The 20,613-nt window shown below is 34.4% G+C and overlaps 1 pseudogene; it reads right to left on the reverse strand.

Moving 5' to 3' along the window:
* LOC139901841 (probable protein phosphatase 2C 44) overlaps window positions 1-12,976 on the reverse strand; it is a 62,868-nt pseudogene extending 49,892 nt beyond the window's left edge.
* Between the last annotated feature and the right edge of the window lie 7,637 nt (window positions 12,977-20,613).

Consider the following 20,613-nt stretch of genomic DNA (forward strand, 5'->3'; position numbering starts at 1 on the left):
GACTTTGAGATTCGTTACCACCCGGGGAAGGCAAATGTGGTAGCCGACGCCTTGAGCAGGAAGGACAGAGAACTCATTCGAGTAAAATCTATGAATATAATGATTCACAATAACCTTACTACTCAAATAAAGGAGGCGCAACAAGGAGTTTTAAAAGAGGGAAATTTAAAGGATGAAATACCCAAAGGATCGAAGAAGCATCTTAATATTCGGGAAGACGGAACCCGGTATAGGGCTGAAAGGATTTGGGTACCAAAATTTGGAGATATGAGAGAAATGGTACTTAGAGAAGCTCATAAAACCAGATACTCAATACATCCAGGAACGGGGAAGATGTACAAGGATCTCAAGAAACATTTTTGGTGGCCGGATATGAAAGCCGATGTTGCTAAATACGTAGGAGAATGTTTGACGTGTTCTAAGGTCAAAGCTGAGCATCAGAAACCATCAGGTCTACTTCAGCAACCCGAAATCCCGGAATGGAAATGGGAAAACATTACCATGGATTTCATCACTAAATTGCCAAGGACTGCAAGTGGTTTTGATACTATTTGGGTAATAGTTGATCGTCTCACCAAATCAGCACGCTTCCTGCCAATAAGAGAAGATGACAAAATGGAGAAGTTAGCACGACTGTATTTGAAGGAAGTCGTCTCCAGACATGGAATACCAATCTCTATTATCTCTGATAGGGATGACAGATTTATTTCAAGATTCTGGCAGACATTACAGCAAGCATTAGGAACTCGTCTAGACATGAGTACTGCCTATCATCCACAAACTGATGGGCAGAGCGAAAGGATGATACAAACGCTTGAAGACATGCTACGAGCATGTGTTATTGATTTCGGAAATAGTTGGGATCGACATCTACCGTTAGCAGAATTTTTCTACAACAACAGCTACCATTCAAGCATTGAGATGGCGCCGTTTGAAGCACTTTATGGTAAAAAGTGCAGGTCTCCAATTTGTTGGAGTGAAGTGGGGGATAGAAAGATTACGGGTCCGGAGATAATACAAGAAACTACCGAGAAGATCATCCAAATTCAACAACGGTTGAAAACCGCCCAAAGTCGACAAAAGAGCTACGCTGACATTAAAAGAAAAGATATAGAATTTGAAATTGGAGAGATGGTCATGCTTAAAGTTGCACCTTGGAAAGGCGTTGTTCGATTTGGTAAACGAGGGAAATTAAATCCAAGGTATATCGGACCATTCAAGATTATTGATCGTGTCGGACCAGTAGTTTACAGACTTGAGTTACCTCAATAACTCGCGGCTGTACATAACACTTTCCACGTCTCGAATTTGAAGAAATGTTTTGCTAAAGAAGATCTCACTATTCCGTTTGATGAAATCCAAATCAACAAAAAACTTCAATTCATCGAAGAACCCGTCGAAATAATGGATCGTGAGGTTAAAAGACTTAAGCAAAACAAGATACTAATTGTTAAGGTTCGATGGAATGCTCGTAGAGGACCCGAGTTCACCTGGGAACGAGAAGATCAGATGAAGAATAAATACCCGCATTCATTTCCAAAAGATACGTCAACACCTCCAACTGCTTAAAATTTCGGGACGAAATTTATTTAACGGGTAGGTACTGTAGTGACCCGAACTTTTCCATGTTTATATATATAATAAATGAAATTGTTATTTACATGATTAAGTGTTTCCAACATGTTAAGCAATCAAACTTGTTAAGACTTGATTAATTGAAATAGGTTTCATATAGACAATTGACCACCCAAGTTGACCGGTGATTCACGAACGTTAAAACTTGTAAAAACTATATGATGAAATATATATGGATATATATATAGTTAACATGATATTATGATAAGTAAACATATCATTAAGTATATTAACAATGAACTACATATGTAAAAGCAAGACTACTAACTTAATGATTTTGAAACGTGACATATATGTAATGATTATCGTTGTAACGACATTTAATGTATATATATCATATTAAGAGATATTCATACATCATAATATTATGATAATATAATAATTTAAAATCTAATTTGATATTATAAACATTGGGTTAACAACATTTAACAAGATCGTTAACCTAAAGGTTTCAAAACAACACTTACATGTAACGACTAACGATGACTTAACGACTCAGTTAAAATGTATATACATGTAGTTTTTTAATATGTATTCATACACTTTTGAAAGACTTCAAGACACTTATCAAAATACTTCTACTTAACAAAAATGCTTACAATTACATCCTCGTTCAGTTTCATCAACAATTCTACTCGTATGCACCCGTATTCGTACTCGTACAATACACAGCTTTTAGATGTATGTACTATTGGTATATACACTCTAATAATCAGCTCTTAGCAGCCCATGTGAGTCACCTAACACATGTGGGAACCATCATTTGGCAACTAGCATGAAATATCTCATAAAATTACAAAAATATGAGTAATCATTCATGACTTATTTACATGAAAACAAAATTACATATCCTTTATATCTAATCCGTACATCAATGACCAAAAACACCTACAAACACTTTAATTCTTCAATTTTATTCATATAATTGATCTCTCTCAAGTTCTATCTTCAAGTTCTAAGTGTTCTTCATAAATTCTACAAGTTCTAGTTTCATAAAATCAAGAATACTTCCAAGTTTGCTAGCTTACTTCCAATCTTGTAGAGTGATCATCCAACCTCAAGAAATCTTTCTTATTTACAGTAATATATCTTTCTAATATAAGGTAATACTCATATTCAAACTTTGATTCAATTTCTATAACTATAACAATCTTATTTCGAGTGGAAATCTTACTTGAACTTGTTTTCGTGTCATGATTCTACTTCAAGAACTTTCAAGCCATCCAAGATCCTTTGAAGCTAGATCCATTTGTCTATTTTCCAGTAGGTTTATCCAGAAAACTTGAGGTAGTAATGATGTTCATAATATCATTCAATTCATACATATAAAGCTATCTTATTCGAAGGTTTAAACTTGTAATCACTAGAACATAGTTTAGTTAATTCTAAACTTGTTCGCAAACAAAAGTTAATCCTTCTAACTTGACTTTTAAAATCAACTAAACACATGTTCTATATCTATATGATATGCTAACTTAATGATTTAAAACCTGGAAACACAAAAAACATCGTAAAACTGGACATACGCCGTCGTAGTAACACCGCGGGCTGTTTTGGGTTTGATAATTAAAAACTATGATAAACTTTGATTTAAAAGTTGTTCTTATGGGAAAATGATTTTTATTATGAACATGAAACTATATCCAAAAATTATGGTTAAACTCAAAGTGGAAGTATGTTTTTCAAAATGATCATCAAGACGTCGTTCTTTCGACTGAAATGACTACCTCTTTTAAAAACGACTTGTAACTTATATTTCTGACTATAAACCTATAATTTTTCTGTTTAGATTCATAAAATAGAGTTCAATATGAAACCATAGCAATTTTATTCACTCAAAACGGATTTAAAATTAAGAAGTTATGGGTAAAACAAGATTGGATATTTTTTTATTTTTGTAGCTATGGGAAATATTAACAATTCTATACAAATCATATCCTAGCTAACTTATATTATATTATACATGTATTCTAATATATTATGTAATCTTGGGATACCATAGACATGTATGCAAATATTTTGACATATCATATCGACCCATGTATATATATTATTTAGAACAACCATAGACACTCTATATGCAGTAATGTTGGAGTTAGGTATACAGGGTTGAGGTTGATTCCAAAAATATATATACTTTGATTTGTGATCTAGCCTGAGACGTGTATACACTGGGTCGTTGATTGATTCAAGATAATATATATCGATTTATTTCTGTACATCTAACTGTGGACAACTAGTTGTAGGTTACTAACGAGGACAGCTGACTTAATAAACTTAAAACATCAAAATGTATTAAAAGTGTTGTAAATATATTTTGAACATACTTTGATATATATGTACATATTTTTTATAGGTTCGTGAATCGACCAGTGGCCAAGTCTTACTTCCCGACGAAGTAAAAATCTGTGAAAGTGAGTTATAGTACCACTTTTAAAATCTAATATTTTTGGGATGAGAATACATGCAGGTTTTATAAATGATTTACAAAATAGACACAAGTACGTGAAACTACATTCTATGGTTGAATTATCGAAATCGAATATGCCCCTTTTTATTAAGTCTGGTAATCTAAGAATTAGGGAACAGACACCCTAATTGACGCAAATCCTAAAGATAGATCTATTGGGCCTAACAAACCCATCCAAAGTACCGGATGCTTTAGTACTTTGAAATTTATATCATATCCGAAGGGTGTCCCGGAATGATGGGGATATTCTTACATATGCATCTTGTTAATGTCGGTTACCAGGTGTTCACCATATGAATGATTTTTATCTCTATGTATGGGATGTGTATTGAAATATGAAATCTTGTGGTCTATTGTTACGATTTGATATATATAGGTTAAACCTATAACTCACCAACATTTTTATTGACGTTTAAAGCATGTTTATTCTCAGGTGAATATTAAGAGCTTTCGCTGTTGCCTACTAAAATAAGGACAAGATTTGAAGTCCATGTTTGTATGATATTGTGTAAAAACTGCATTCAAGAAATATATGTCGATGTAATATATTTCTATTGTAAACCATTATGTAATGGTCGTGTGTAATCAGTATATTTTAGATTATCATTATTTGATAATCTACGTAATGTTTTTTTTAAAACCTTTATTGATAAAATAAAGGTTATGGTTGTTTTAAAAATGAATGCAGTCTTTGAAAAACGTCTCATATAGAGGTCAAAACCTCGCAACGAAATCAATTAATATGGAACGTTTATAATCAATATGAACGGGACATTTCAGCTTGCTGCCATTGCTATGCTATGTGTCTGATAGAATGTTACCCCAAGTGGGATTGCCACAGGCGTCAAGAACTATACATCTCCAAATTGGCATTTTGCTTGTATTTATTTTCGCTTACCATATAGCAAATAAACTTCGGTTTTTACTCCTTTTTCTCGAGGCCTCTAGTATTCCAAGTAACTAACTTCATTAATTGGATTTAGAAGGATGTTCGTTGCTATCGAGCAATCCTTCTAAATAGTTACCATACTCATTGTTCTTACCTTTGGCATTATTTTTTGGGATCAAAAATATTCCGATAACATTAATTAGTTTCCAATTTTGGGTTTAGAAGTGATCTTTTAATTTGAAGAAGTCTTCTCTCCAACTTGATAACAATCCACCCGAATGACCCCGAGAAGACACTTGGACCCCATTAAAATCTACGCCCTTCCATATATCTCTAAGCACACAAGGGGACACGTTTTCAACCATTGTTTCTTGAATCACTATAAATTGAACTTGAAACTTATTAATTAAAGTTCCCACTCATCTTCCTTTATCTTTACACCCAAGTCCCTTAGTGTTCCACGTAGCAATATTCATTATTTGGATTTGTTCAGGCGCTCGCTACTATCGTACATACCCTCAAGGAAATTCCCAAACACCTCCTTTTCTTTATGAACCTTCTTAGGCTTTAAAACCTTTCCATGAACCTTAATTGGTTTTCTTGCAAAGCCTATAGACTGTACCTCTTGTTAGTCTACAATGTCTTCGTTACAAGCGAACTCGATAGAACCAGACTCAACTTCCTCAGTAAAGTCTCTTGCTTTATCTTTCTTTTTCCTGTTTGACTTTGAAGGGCTTTGATGAGAAGTGGCGTTTACATCGTTCTTTGCTAATGCTTTGGATTACAAAGAATTTTTTTTATACCAAGCACATGAAGATCTACAATTTAAGGTTGGGCACTTGTGACGATCTTGATTAACATGTGAAAATCGAGTAGCATGAAAAAAGGTAGGATCGTCTGGAATTTCAATAGGACTTTTATTCCCCTTTTCACTAGTCATGGGCTCAATTATTTTGCTTGGCACGTTTGCTGGCCCATGAGTATTGCCTAAATTGGGCCTGTATGTTATTGGGGAACAGACAAAAGGCTTGTTAGGTTCCCTATGGCCTGTACTGATCATATATATAGGTATATATATGTATATTTTAAGTGCAAAAGGAAACTCAAGTGCAAAAGCAAACAAAACCGCAGAAATGAGCAAGTAACTTTGCGCTGTGTTTAAACTCTGCGGAACATGCGCAAAGAATAATAGCGAAAGTGTCCCACACAACTACTGCGGATATGTCAGTGCTGCACGGTTGTTAGCTCCGCGGAAATCCGAAGCCTATAAATAGGGTGCTTGGCCTCTCATTTTAGGTTGTTGATTCTGTGCAATTGCTAAGGTTTTTATGGTTCTCTTGTGAATACGCCCAAGCCTAAATCATAATCAAGCCAAGGTAATGCGATCAAGACCGGGACATGGTGATTGATCACTTGAATATAAGTGAAAGACGATCATAAGGTCCCAAAAACATTATCAACACCATCCACCCCTCATTGCACTCAACTCCTAAATTAGATTGTAGCATCTAATTTAGGATTGATCAATTGGCACCATCCGTGGGACCTGAATTAAAATTGAATTCAGTAAATCTATTCTGTGTAATCGAATGATTTAATTGCGAATTCAATTATAGTCATGTTCTTGTTTCATGATTTGAAGAGCAATTCATTTACAATATCTGATAATTTAATTTAAGAAGGAAATGAAAAAGTTGAATGACAAGGTAGTCGCTAAGAGAGCTGCAAAGCTGTTAAGACTTCAAAATCGGCGAAACAACAAATATAAAAATGATTTTGAAGTCATCAATTTGGTAAAAATAAAGCGAAATCGGCCGGAAGAGCTGCAAATGTGCAATAAAGAGTTAGTATGTGCACGCAATAAGCAAACGAAAGTGTATAAGCGAAAAGCCGCAGAAACACTTGAAAAATGGCAGCTCGCGCCAATAACGTTCTCGCCAATGCAAAATTATGGCATGGTTAATTCGCCAGTTGTTATATCTTGCAAAATTGCAAACTCTGGAATTACAATTATGAAAGTGCATGTGGATACAGGAAGCAGTGTAGATATCATATATGAGCAATGCTTTCGCAAGTTGCCAAAAAGTATTAGAGCAGAGTTGATACCTACTGCAGTTTCGCTATCAGGCTTCGCAGGAGAATCCGCATGGCCGGTTGGGCAATTGTCGCTCAAAATTGAGCTTGTTGATGAAACAGATACAAAATTGATGCGCCAAGCATGGCTAGATCTGTATGTTATGCGATCTGCTTCACGCTATAATATGTTGCTGGGACGATCTGCGCTATCTAAATTTGGCACAATCCCTTCGACTATACATGGAATGATAAAATTTGCAATGTGTAAAGGTGTTGCAACGATGAATTCTGCAATCATACAACCAATTTGTGCAAACGTTAATATGCAGGGCGCAGTGGTTGAAACAGCCAATGCGCAAGAAAACTTGGCTATTATAAATTGCACTTATCCAGAGCATACAATTAAAATTGGCAGTAATCTAGATGCAAATATCAAGCAGAAACTAGTGCAACTGCTAATTGCAAACATGGATGTCTTTGCATGGTGTGAGCAAGACATGACTGGTGTTCCGCGAAAAATAGCGGAACATAGACTTAATGTAAATGCTGCGCTAAAGCCAATAATTCAAAAGTGCAGAGGCATGGCTCCAGACCGAATGCAATGGTTGTCTGGAGAAGTAGCTAAGCTTGTAAAAGCATGCATTTTGCGAGAGGTGAAATATCAAACGTGGGTTGCGAACCCAGTGCTTGTTAAAAAGCCCGATGGATCATGGCAGATGTGCATTGATTTCACAGATATCAATAAAGCATGTCCTAAAGATAACTATCCGCTGCCAGAAATTGATTTGAAGGTTGAAGCACTGAATGAATATCCTTTTAAGTGCTTTCTTGATGCTTATAAGGGATATCATCAAATACCGATGGCGGAGGAAGATGAAGATAAAACTGCGTTTCGTACGGGCAAAGGTATATATTGCTATATCAAGATGCCATTTGAACTTAAGAATGCTGGCGCGACATATCAGCGATTGATAGATAGCGCATTTGAAAATCAAATTGGCCACAATCTTGAAGCATATGTAGATGATCTTGTCATCAAGAGCAAAATGCAGGATGAAATGTTGGATGAAAGGTATATATGGCATGTACCATGTCCATCAGATATAAGTGAAACCTTATTAGCCATACAAAATTGGGATTCTAGGTTGACTTTCAAAATTGCAGGACACCTATCACCATAGCTGCCTCTTTCTCTTCCCTTACCAGGCTCGGATTCTGATGTTTTCATTAAAACCGAACCCTTTTACTTCTCATACACATCTAGATTCAAATTTGGGTTTGACCTTAGGCTATTACCCGATGGATCCTTTAAGTTTCCCGTTTGAAGATCAGACAATTCGAAATTTGAATTGTTGATGACGTGTTCTTCTACAATAGGCTGAAAAGGAGTAGCAAGATCTTTCTCCATTGATTTTTTTTTCAGGCGAGTTCACTTTTTCCAGTGATAGCAACCCATGGCAGTCGTTGTCTTCATCATTATTTTCACCATTGTCATTATCATCACTTACAAGTCCATCCTCCTTTGAGTTAATGAATCTTACACCCTTATTGATCTCATCAATAAAGGCCTCATTATCATTTGAATCAATGTGAACATTAGGATCAAAATCATCTCCAACCTCATGAACCCATAAAGAAATATTTTTCTTATTTTTTAGCTCAACAGTAAACTCGCGATTAATAGGTTTAGCTTCAAAAACCTCCATGAAAACAAACATTGAAGCTGCTTGAGTAAGGTCGTAAGACAATTTAGAGATGAATAGCACATCTCTGAAATTCTTCATCACGGCAGATAGATTATCAATGCCCCCATAATCCACTGGAATACCTGCAACTTCGATCCATGTTGGCCTACAAAAACGACCACTTCTTTCTTTCATCTCAATAACTCTTAAAAAGTCATCACATTTAACCCCCATTACAGAACCGTGACATAAATTCTGGTAACTAACGTTATCAGCACAATAAACTAACGCTCCATATTCTCCCCAAAAGAAGATTTTATCGATTAAAGCCTTACGATTGGAGATCCACACAGCAAGTTTTTCTTTAGAGAATTTCACCTTATCGATAATAAGCACTGATAGTCCATAACTGCGCTTATCTCTTCATTGAGCTGAAGTTGGATGAAATTACCATTAACATTTCTACTATGAAATTCCTTCTTTTGAGATTTGTAAAAGTGCTCCCTTTTGTTCGTATGTTGTTGGAAATTCTTGTGAAACTTATCCTTAACATTACCATTAGACCCATCAGAACCCTTATCAACTTGGCATAACCCATTTTGATTCTCTTTCCCTGCAACATCTTGTTATTCGTTGAGGTGACCGCATATGTTGCTTGGCTATGGTTAGCAAATGTAATAAAAGCAAAACTTCTCCTCTGACGCCAGGCAATATTTAGGATCCACCCGAAACTCCTAAATGCCCTGCTTAAAACCATATGATTTGAAGATCTGGCAATGTTACCAACGAACACCGTGGAAACCTTTCTACCATTCTGATCTCCATCTGATTCTGCCGTATGGTTGTCTTCGTTTGCACGCCTATCAGGACCTGCATCTTTATTAGTTTTGTTTCTAAAAATAGCATCGGCATATGAATGTGTTAACGAAGGAGGTGAGGTAAAGGGAATGGGTTGTGAAGTGGTGGGAATTTGAGAATGATTGGAAACGAAAACGGAGGCTGAATTTAGGTTAGCATTTAGACCGGAGAAGGGTGGTTGGACGGAGGAAATGTGCGGTTGTACGGAGGTGGTAGGTTGGGAGCAAATCTTTACGGAGGAAAGATTTTTTGGAATTACTTAATTATGACACAGTTACTTGAAAACATAATGAAGAGTAAGAACTCAAATTAAATATCACAAAGAAAAGGTCTCAAAACCCTAACAAATTAACTTTTCAAGCCCATATAATCCTTAAATCATTGTATTTTTCTAATTACAGACCTAAAGGTTGTTGTTAAGATGCATCAAAATTGTTGTAATTAGAGGTTTTATATTGACTTTTAAATGGTAGTTACTCAAGTGTACAATATATTTATACATCTTATTCAATATATTTATACATCTTACTCAATATATTTATACATCTTACTAACAGCCCTAAAGGTTGTTGTTAAAAAAACAAAATCCAAAATCAATTTTATTTAGATATTGTGTGATATAAAGTATTTGTAATCATATCTAACACAATACTTATTTAGAAAACAAAAATTTTACAAGAAGTGTTTCAGGTCAATATAACCAGCCAAGGCAATGTTACCCTTCATTACCTTCTTACACTAAACATACCTGACCCGCCCATTTTGCCCAGATCTCTACCAGTGATTACGATTGCTGTAACTGAAGTTGAACCGCCAGGTCCTAATTGCCCAGCACTTTCGAGGATAAATTTGTCAGTTGAACGATAGGCGTTCTTTATTGCCTTTTCTGGTTCTTTCCAAAAACTTGGCTGCAGAATGTCAAGGGATAATAAGAAATTAATAAAAAATCATAAATCATAAATATAGATATATACAATAAATCTGTCAGTATAACTATATGCATATCATACAAACTGAAAAAATTTAGATATACGTTTTTAGTATCCATATATCATCGAAACATCTTAATCGCGAACCATAACTATGTAAGATATCACCATAAAAACTATCAGTACAAACTTCCATTCAATACAAGCAGAACGCGATTTTTGATTCTTGTGATGTAAAAAACTATTTTTGTGTTTGCCTTTAAGCACACTTCTTGAGTTATCATAAGATATACCTGACTAAGGGTGCGTTTGTTTGCCTCTTAATGGAATGGTTCAGCACTGAATGCTGAACCGTTCAGCATTCAGTGTGTTTGTTTCTGACCTCTGAATGATAATATGGTGCTAAGTGGTTCAAAATTTAGTTCTGAACCATTCAGAGATGAAATACTCTCTTAACCATTAAGAGCCCAAATTATCTATAATATTCTCCTCAGATCATATCCAGATCACCTAACTAACAAGTATATTGAATTTTTTATTCATATCACACGTTAATAAGGTAGTTTTAGTCAGTTCATATCGTTCATTCTAAATGATTATCAAACAGCTTATTTTCATTCAGAGCAAACTTTATTCAGAGGCTCCGGACCATTCAGATTCTGAATCATTCAGCACTAAATCATTCAGTTTTATCAAACGCACCCTAAATAAGAACTCTAATCAAGAAAGCAAGAAGCTTTGGGGATCTAAGTCTTTGAGATGCACAAATAGATCTGACAAAAAATAAAATAAATCTAGAATTAAGGCGACATAATACTTAAACCCACAATGCACGTGATGTTATGTTATATGGTAATTCCTGTTAACTAAAGTTCCATTGTAACAGAGTTCAACGATATATGGATCAAGGCACGCTGCCTCATGTCATTCCATCGTAAAATCAATTATCGCTTTTACCAAATGAAAAAGTTCTTAATTTACATATCGTTTTGATCAAGTAACGGTCTCTTCCAGTCACTTAGAAATCTCAATCACTAATAACATCAAGTTTTAATTTTAGACGCTTGGTGTCTAGTTGATCAATATCTATAATATTTGTTAGAAATCGGGGTTGAAAAACCTTCATGCCTGAAACGGTGATGACTCCGGATTGATTTTTGAATCGTGTGAACACTTTCCTAATCGAATATTTCGACCCTATTAGCCACGGGTTACACGAAGTTTCGATTGGGATAAGACAAGGACAAGATTATCGTCTTGGCTAAAAAGATAACAATAAAACAATTGCAGAGATGTATATTCTAATTGTTTGAAATTGGAAGTGTGTAAAAGGATCAAAATTCTGGAACCTTTTTCAAATACACAAAGGGTGTATTTATAATGGGTCAAAAGGTTTCTTGAATAGTCATAACCTTTGATTCATACCCATTAGTGACTTGGTAGTTAACATTCATGTATTTAGACTTAAAATGGTCTAAAAACATAGAAAAACCGCAAATAAATGCCCTGGAACAACCCCAAAATGCTTGGGGTTCGAATGTGCCTTTTGGGTAAGAAAGGCACCTTTTCAGCGAAACAGCATTAAGCCGTGTCGCGGCCCTGAGACCCGCGCCGCACGCTAACAAAGCATCCCACTTTAAAACAGGCCAAAAAGCTCGACCACAAAACCACGCCTTAAGCCGCGTCGTGGGCTTCCTAGCCGCGCCGCGGCTTAACCCTGTGTCCAGCATCTCAATTTCGTGCTCATGGTTTTCGTGTGTATGGCCTTTTCAAGTCGCGTTTCGCATTCCTTAAGTTCCAAATATCATTACCAAGTCCAAAATGAAGCCTCAAACCACCTCATGTTTTACGAACGTGTACTCCACACTCTCCGAATTTGTGTAACGTATCAATGGTTCGAAAACACTTCCAACTTAGTAATCCTATCAACTAAAATGACGTTGGATCATGCTAAAATCACCAACAATTCCCCCCCATTTTAGTATGATCCTTGATTACTAATATACCAATAATTAGAAACTAATGCATAAGTGTAAATGTCACATGGATTGAATTTACACATAGTATATTACACGTGCAAGAATTAGAAAATCAGGGTGCTCTAAACGTTTGAACCCATCAATTCATTTGAAAACCTGTCGATAATATACACATTAGTTCCATACTTTCTAACAATTAACCCGACACTATTATAAGCCTTGTGTCTCAATCCTCTCATGAACATATCAAAAGCAAAGTTCCAAGCTTTATTGAGGCGGCTTAACCTCATGTTCACATATGTAGTTTCTTTTAATCTTGCTCCCGTGATGCAATTTTTCAAGATAACTATTAAGAAGTATTTAACTTCAACCTTCTTTATCTCACGGGTCCGAACACATACTTTGGGATCATATATTAACTGTGTTCCAATATTCAGATAGTAGGTTTTCCTCATTGAATCCAGCTCCTAGTGTTGTACTATAAGGGAATTGGGTATCCCACTAAGGAAGATTTAAATGGACTTCAATCCCAAAACATTAGCCAACTTGTGCGCACTACCATCTAATGCTTTTCTCAAGTGATTTAGTCAAACTTTTGTTGTAACCCAACAAAATCCACATACATCACTTCATTCGTGATAAACCTCACGAAACATAAATTGTCTAAGGCATAAGTGTCTAGCTAGACTTTCACTTGTACATTCAAATACATGCCTTAGTCACGTGACATCCCATCACTAGGGATCACCACGAATTTTCATCTCATTCATTATGTCTTCAATCAATTTCCTTTTCTTTACAATCCTTTAAACCAAGGATTTACCAAGTCCTTATTTTACCATAAGAAACTCGTGAGTATTCAAACTAATTGATTGATTAGTCCTAGCATATATCCACCTCTCATAAGTAATCAATGTAACCTATAATTCATACACCCTTGATAATGTATCCCCATTATCCTTGTGTACACAATTATTACCATTACATTAGGCATGAGATTATGATTATAAACCTACCCTAGTCAATCTACTTCTAAATCCAAGAAGTAATGACAACAAGTTTATAATATCTATAATCTCAACATCAACCTTTTGATCCAAGATACCCCATCTATACCAAGTGTTAAAATCCAACAACTTGTAGATGTACAAACCTCTTGATCAATAGTAACTCAAAATAATTTAATATGCTTTAAGGATTCACATTGTGAATTAAACCATAGTCCATGGTTGGCTTTTACAAGTATTAAAATACTTAAGTCCCATCACAATGAATTCCACTAGATTATGCTTAATCTTTCCATCACCATGCTACATTGGTCACTTGATGTAATCACATACACCATACCACCAATTTCAAGCATAAACAATGTTCATACTGTACCGGTATCATTTGTTATCAATCAAGCAACTTCAAATCCTCATTCCATATTAATACATATTTGTTTCACTTACTTGTACCATTTTGATAAACATCAAAAGATTTTGGACATATATCACCAATGAATAAAGATTTCATGATTATTTATTGTTACTTCACAACCATACAATGTTGTCTTGTAACTTCTCCAACGGATTATTACCACCCGTTAAATTAGAATAACGATTGTCATCAATTAATCCATTGTCTTACCAACAATCGCGATTGTTAATAACAGGGGGTTTCCATGTCAATATTCAAAGAATATATAAACAATTTCTTTTATTGACATCACATCCATGTTTAATATTATTCAAGTAATTCTTTTCTAAAAAGTAGATTATGCATGGTTTCACTAACCATTAATCATACATAGAAAGAAATTACTCTGTATATGGGTTGTTTATATTATGATAATTATCAATTGACACTCACATGAAAATCAATGTTCCTTTCTCCAATATCGAATGGGGGAAAGCTAGACTCAACAAGTTTGGTTATGTTTTATTAAAATTCTGATCCAATAACCGTCATCCCCTCTCAATCACGCATGGGGAGAAATGCCAAATTCATTTAAAGGCAATATAGCATGAAAGTTAATAAAGCCTTTAATCATGAAATGGTGGATCTCAATTTGCATTTACATTAACATAAATCTGCAAATTCTAACCACACCACACATACTAATAACCGTACATGTGGCTTTTCACCAAATTGACTTTAATTTCTCATTGACTTTGTTAAATTAATACAGTGTCATATCATGAAACCATAAAACTTATGGTCATCACATATATTAATCATCATCACCATCGCAATACTAATGCAATGAAATGATTCATCATAATAATAAAAACAACCTATTAAACACATATAGGATCCACCGACTTTCCAACGAAAATTGATGCCCACCAAACACGTATGTATCCATTAATTAAATGATGAAAACTTTCATAAGAAAATCTTTCTAATATTGAATTATCACAATTGAATCATTTACTCAAAATATCAATTAATGGATATGCATCAGTGGATCCTTAAACATGCACAATTAACACATTCCTACTATAAATCATTATAGAAAATGAACAGAGAATGTGTACTTGTAATTATGAATGAAACCAATATGAGATCCTTCACTTGAATCTTCAACCCATCAACATGATGATCAAATCCCTTATGCACATCCAAAATGAATCCCATAAGACCATAGAAATTCTGCCATCAACACAATTCAAATCCTTCACACTTCACATCAAATTGGAACTCATTTCTCCCACCGTTTCTCCGGGCATAGAAATCAAAATATTCGATTAGATTGTTAGAAACCGGGGTTGAAAAAACTTCATGCCTGAAACGGTGATGACTCCGGATTGATCTTTGAATCGTGTGAACACTTTCCTAATCGAATATTTCGACCCTATTAGCCACGGGTTACACGAAGTTTCGATTGGGATAAGACAAAGATAAGATTATCGTCTTGGCTAAAAAGATAACAATCAAACAATTGCAGAGATGTATCTTCTAATTGTTTGAAATTGGAAGTGTGTAAAAGGATCAAAATTCTGAAACCTTTTTCAAATACACAAAGGGTGTATTTATAATGAGTCAAAAGGTTTCTTGAATAGTCACAACCTTTGATTCATACCCATTAGTGACTTGGTAGTTAACATTCATGTATTTAGACTTAAAATGGTCTAAAAACATAGAAAAGCCGCAAATAAATGCCCTGGAACAACCCCAAAACGTTTGGGGTTCGAATGTGCCTTTTGGGTAAGAAAGACACCTTTTCAGCGAAACAGCATTAAGCCACGCCGCGGCCTTGAGACCCGCACCGCGGGCTAACAAAGTATCCCACTTTAAAACAGGCCAAAAAGCTCGACCTCAAAACCACGCCTTAAGCCGCGTCACGGGCTTCCTAGCCGCGCCGCGGCTTAACCCTGTGTCCAGCATCTCAATTTCGTGCTCATGGTTTTCGTGTGTATGGCCTTTTCAAGTCGCGTTTCGCATTCCTTAAGTTCCAAATATCATTACCAAGTCCAAAATGAAGCCTTAAACCACCTCACGTTTTACGAACGTGTACTCCACACTCTTCGAATTCGTGTAACGTATCAATGGTTCGAAAACACTTCCAACTTAGCAATCCAATCAACTAAAATAACGTTGGATCATGCTAAAATCACCAACATTATTTTCCCTTTCATATCGATAAACAATAGGTAGTATAAACTGGTGGAACCATGTAAATAAACTTTAGTACAATAAGCACATTATGTAAACTTTCAAAAATCAAATCTACACTATTATGTATTCATCATACAAACTGAGTGTACATTTTGTAAACAAAGTAATGATGAACTTTTTTTTTTGACAGCGATTGGGATTACTCGAGGGGGACAAAACCACCCGTTGCGATCATCTCCCGTTTCGACTATTCTGATGCAGCGATAATTACCCCGCCCCCATCACTGCCCGGAAGAAAACCTTGAAACCGATGAACTAAATCATATAAGCACAACAACTCACTCAAACAAGGATAATAGTTATGCGAAAAATTAAAAACTTTCTGCATGCCAAATTTACAACAAAATTTTAACCATAATATTCAATGAGAACTATATAAATTACAGTCATTCAAAAATCCGAACAAATTAGTAATTAGTAATCATATTAATTTGAAATTAGCAACCTATAACTGTTACTAACTTACTATGATTATAATACATGAAAGCAAAATTTCAACATCATTATCATTATAAATGTAGACGTTGTTTGTATGGATCTTAGGACGCTTGTAATCCGATCTAGTGGCGGAAATCACTAGAACGAAGGTAAATCAAATATTGGGTCGTATCTGGTCGAACTAGTCGAACCTAGGGTTTAATCTAGATTAGGACAACTACTAAATGATGGTATTCGGTGGTATTCAGTATTGGGATCGACTGGAATGCAAAGTAAACGAATTGGGGTTATTAGGATGTGTAACCTCTCAAAGGAGGTCAAGTCCCGTATATATCCTGTAGTGACCCAAACTTTTCCATGTTTATATATATTAAATGAAATTGATATTTATATGATTAAGTGTTTCCAACATGTTAAGCAATCAAACTTGTTAATACTTGATTAATTGAAATAGGTTTCATATAGACAATTGACCACCCAAGTTGACCGGTGATTCACGAACGTTAAAACTTGTAAAAACTATATGATGACATTTATATGGATATATATATAGTTAACATGATATTATGATAAGTGAGTATCTCATTAGGTATGTTAACAATGAGTGTTATACATAAAAATGAGTTTATTGAATTAAGAAACTCGAAACGATATATATAACGATTATCGTTATAACAACGTCTTACTAAATACATATGAATCATATTAAGATATTGTTACACTATGTTTAAATATGATAAATGATAAGTAAACATATCATTAAGTGTATTAACCATGAACTACATATGTAAAAACAAGACTACTAACTTAAGGATTTCGAAACGAGTCATATATGTAACGATTATCGTTGTAACGACATTTAAATGTATATATATCATATTAAGATATATTAATACATCATAATATCATGATAATGTAATAATTTAACATCTCATTAGATTTTATAAACAATGGGTTAACAACATTTAACAAGATCGTTAACTTAAAGGTTTCAAAACAACACTTACATATAACAACTAACGATGACTTAACAACTCAGTTAAATGTATATACATGTAGTGTATTATGTTGTAATAATACACTTTTGGAAGACTTCAAGACACATATCAAAGTACTTCTATTTAACAAAAATGCTTACAATTACATTCTCGTTCAATTTCATCAACAATTCTACTCGTATGCAACCGTATTCGTACTCGTACAACACCCAGCTCCTAAACGTATATACTATTGGTATATACACATAATAATTCAGCTCTTAGCAGCCCTAGATAGTCAAAAAACATGTGGAACCAACAATTAGACAACTAGTATGACTTATGAGCAAGGAAACAAAAACAAGAACTCCTTTTAACCCCACTCACCTTCACCACTCACCACCTACTCCATTTCACTTCCAATTTTCTTCCCAATTCTCTCTCAAAACACACACACTCTTCCATGAACGTCTAAGTTACTATTTTTCCAGCAAAAATCATCAAATACAAGCTTTGGTTATTACCTGTAATCATCATAAGAACAATTACTCAAGAACACATCAAGAACACTTCCAAGTTTACAAGTTTACTTCCAAGTTTCCTAATCCATTCCAAGCAATCATCTAAGATCAAGAAACCTTTGTTATTTATAGTAGGTTATCTTTCTAAAACAAGGTAATATTCATATTCAAGCTTTGATTCAATCTCTATAACTATAACTATCTTAATTCGAGTAATAATTTTACTTGAACTTGTTTTTGTGTCATGATTCTATTTCAAGAACTTTCAAGCCATCAAAGATCCTTTGAAGCTCAAGTTATTTTTTCATCATTTCCAGTAGGTTTACCTACTAAACTTGATGTAGTAATGATGTTCATAACATCATTCGATTCATATATGTATAACTATCTTATTCGAAGATTTGAACATGTAATCACTAGAACATAGTTTAGTTAATTCTAAACTTGTTCGCAAACAAAGTTAATCCTTCTAACTTGACTTTTAAAATCAACTAAACACATGTTCTATATCTATATGATATGCTAACTTAATGATTTAAAACCTGAAAACATGAAAAACACCGTAAAACCAGATATACGCCGTCGTAGTAACACCGCGGGCTGTTTTGGGTTAGTTAATTAAAAACTATGATAAAATTTGATTTAAAAGTTGTTCTTCTGGGAAAATAATTTTTCTTATGAACATGAAACTATATCCAAAAATCATGGTTAAACTCAAAGTGGAAGTATGTTTTCCAAAATGGTCATCTAGACGTCGTTCTTTCGACTGAAATGACTACCTTTACAAAAATGACTTGTAATCTATATTTCTGACTATAAACTTATACTTTTTCTGTTTAGATTCATAAACTTAAGTTCAATATGAAACCATAGCAACTTGAATCACTCAAAACGGATTTAAAACGAAGAAGTTATGGGTAAAATAAGATTGGATAATTTTTCTTGTTGTAGCTACGTGAAAATTGGTAACAAATCTATATTAATCATATCCTAGCTAACTCATATTGTATTATACATGTATTCTAATATATTATGTAATCTTGGGATACCATAGACACGAATACAATGTTTTGACATATCATATCGACCTATCTATGTATACATATATATTTCGGAACAACCATAGACACTCTGTATGCAGTAATGTTGGAGTTAGCTATACAGAGTTGAGGTTGATTTCAAAATATTATATATACTTTGAGTTGTGATCTAGCCTGAGGCTTGTATACACGAGGTCGTGGATTGATTCGAGATAAAATATATTGCTTTATTTTTCTGTACATCTAACTGTGGACAACTAGTTGTAGGTTACTAACGAGGACAGCTGACTTAATAAACTTAAAACATTAAAACGTATTAAAAATGTTGTAAACATATTTTGAACATACTTTGATATATATGTACATCTTTGTTATAGGTTCGTGAATCGACCAGTGGCCAAGTCTTACTTCCCGACGAAGTAAAAATCTGTGAAAGTGAGTTATAGTCCCACTTTTAAAATCTAATATTTTTGGATGAGAATACATGCAGTTTTATAAATATTTTACAAAATAGACACAAGTAAATGAAACTACATTCTATGGCTGGATTATTAAACCGAATATGCCCCTTTTTAGTCTGGTAATCTAAGAATTAGGGAACAGACACCCTAATTGACGCGAATCCTAAAGATAGATCTATTGGGCCCAACAAGCCCCATTCAAAGTACCGGATGCTTTAGTACTTCGAATTCATCATGTCCGAAGGGAGTCCCGGAATGATAGGGGATATTCTATATGCATCTTGTTAAGGTCGGTTACCAGGTGTTCACCATATGAATGATTTTTATCTCTATGTATGGGATGTATATTGAAATATGAATTCTTGTGGTCTATTATTACGATTTGATAAATATATAGGTTAAACCTATAACTCACCAACATTTTTGTTGACGTTTAAAGCATGTTTATTCTCAGGTGATTATTAAGAGCTTCCGCTGTTGCATGCTAAAATATGGACAAGATTTGGTGTTAGCATGCTTGTATAATATTGTTTAAAACTGCATTCGAGATTTACTTTGTTGTAACATATTAATATTGTAAACCAATATGTATTGGTAGTGTGTAAGTGTGATATTGTAGATTATCATTTCTTGATAATCTAGGTGGTGACTTTTTAACCTTGTCGATAAAATAAAGGTTATGGTTTGTTTTAAAAACGAATGCAGTCTTTGAAAAATGTCTCATATAGAGGTCAAAACCTCGCAACGAAATCAATTAATATGGAACGTTTATAATCAATATGAACGGGACATTTCATATCCAGCATCTTAGACACAGTCGGTCGTGTGTGTCAACACACTCGGTCAACTGTGTACGGTTTAACTATTGAAATAAAATATTCAAGCACACACACGCACATAGCAAATCAATAGTCACAGAGTAAATGTTATTAAATAACCAAATGTATTAAACGACAAATGACTAAGAACTAGGGATTACATGCACCAACAAT

Source organism: Rutidosis leptorrhynchoides, chromosome 3, assembly GCF_046630445.1.
Source record: "Rutidosis leptorrhynchoides isolate AG116_Rl617_1_P2 chromosome 3, CSIRO_AGI_Rlap_v1, whole genome shotgun sequence".
NCBI classification, from domain to species: Eukaryota; Viridiplantae; Streptophyta; class Magnoliopsida; order Asterales; family Asteraceae; genus Rutidosis; species Rutidosis leptorrhynchoides.